We start from the raw sequence: 2,229 nt of genomic DNA on the forward strand, positions 1-2,229 counted from the left end.
TTTGTGTGATTGAAGTTTTCAAGTTTTGGGTGAGATCATGATGGATGAAGGAATAAGGAGTAAGAAGAGCCTAAGCTTGGGGATGCCCCATGGCATCCCAGGCTATTATCTAAAAGATAAGCGAGCAACTAAGCTTGGGGATGCCCAAGTGGCATCCCCTCTTTCTTCTAACGACCATCGGTATTTTACTTGGAGCTATATTTTTATTTGTCACATATCATGAGTTTTGCTTGGAGCGTCTTGTATGATATGAGTCTTTGCTTGTTTTACTTTTTATTTTCAATCATCTATCCTTGCCGGACACGCCTATTTGAGAGAGCAAAAATTATGCTATGACTTGTTAGAATTGCTCTCTATGCTTCGCTTAAATCTTTTTGAGCTATGGAATTGCTCTAGTGCTTCACTTATATCTTTTTTGAGCATCAAAACTTCTATCTCCACTAATCCTTCCTTGATGGAGTGTGTGGATGAAAGTGAGGGGATAAGGGTGGATGAGAATGAGTTTGATAGGTTCTTGGGTAAGCTCAAAGGTGATACCAAGAAGCACTTTGTTGCCCTCTTGGAACAACTACGCGAGGCCAATGATATCATTGAGTCTCACGATGAGACCATCACTGAGATGGAAGGGCATAGTCATGATTATGCCAATGAGATTGCAGAGCTTTCTCATGCTCTTGAGGAAGAGTAAGGTCTTAGAGTGACTCTTGAGGAGTCACAAAATGACGACCTTGCTAAATTAAAGAAAGCTCCTGATCATGCTCAAGTTCTTGCATGTGTGCTTAAATCCGAGAATGTTGAACTTAGGGTTGGCCATGCTAGACTCAAAGAGGAGTTCGAGTTACTTGACAAGGCTCGCAAGGCTTTGAAAAGTGCTCATGCTACACTCAAGGAGTCTCATGATCAACTCCAAGTGAAGCTAACTAAGGAGATAGTCATGTGTCCTCCTTTTGTTTTAATTGATAATGCCCATGCAATTAACCCATGTTGTGAGTTGTGAGCATGTTTATCTTGTGGAGGAGAATTCCAAGTTGAAATAGCACCTTGAGAAGGGACTTGTTTCGTGCATTCAAGGTGGGAAGAACCTCAACAAAATTTTGAGCAATCAAAAAGAAGTTGTGGCAAAGGAGGGACTTGGGTTTGCTCCCAAGTCAAACAAGAAGAAGCCAAAGAAGAAAAGCAAGACCACACAAGCTCTCCCTCTCAAAGAGGTATTTTTAAAGGAGGGAGAGGGTGGTCCTAAGGAGAAGAAGAACAAGGTGGAGGGTGGTGATGCCAAAAGGGGCAAAACCAATCCTTCCAACAAAGTCGGTGACTTTAACCCTTCTTATGTTTTATGTCATGCTAGTGATGGGCATGTTTATGCCAAATTTTTGGTTCTCCTTATGAGTACATTGAATGGTCTATTTGGGTTCCTAAGACCTTTGTTATTTACACCAAAGAACCCATTCAAAAATGCGTACCTAAATCCAAGCATTGATCTTATGTAGGAGTTTGCTTCCAATGGGGTGTTTTTTGATAGTGGAGCAACAAATCATATGACCTGGAGCAATGACTTGGTCGTGGACGTGAAACCAAGCCCATCTATGCCCACCCGTGTCCAATTTGGTGATGCTTCATTATCTAAGGTATTGGTTAGCCGTGGAATATGAAAGTATGGTGGAAAAAGGAATAAACTTTATTTTCTATTTCGGAACCGCCTATGATATATCTAGCATGGAAAGATTTGGGAACTACTCGATTGTTTCCATTGACAGGAAAAGCATGCCACCCAAAATATTTTATCTCTATCTTTTTCGCTTTGCACTCTGGCACCTCTACAAATCCCCACTTCCCTCCATGAAGGGCCTTTCTATTTACTTTATGCAATTTTTATTTTTATTTTGAGTCTCCATCTTCTCTTATAAAGCACCAACTAAGGGGCACCATGATTGTACTTGAGCATTGGGTGTATCTAATACGTGAGTGTGTTTCATGAATGGATCAATGATTAAGCATAATGGGCTAGGGATAACTTGTTTTAGTATTGATATTTTGAAAGACATGGTAGCTTGTTGATATGCTTGAGTATTGAAGTCTTCATGTCAAAATTAGACTATTGCTTTGAATCATATAGAAGTCCAAATGTCCATGCTACAAAGAAAAGAATATGTGATGAACATGTTAGGCAGCATTCCACATCAAAAATTCTGCTTTTATCATTTACCTACTCAAGGACGAGCAAGAATTAAG

This window comes from Triticum dicoccoides, chromosome 7A (genome assembly GCF_002162155.2).
Source record: "Triticum dicoccoides isolate Atlit2015 ecotype Zavitan chromosome 7A, WEW_v2.0, whole genome shotgun sequence".
NCBI lineage: Eukaryota > Viridiplantae > Streptophyta > Magnoliopsida > Poales > Poaceae > Triticum > Triticum dicoccoides.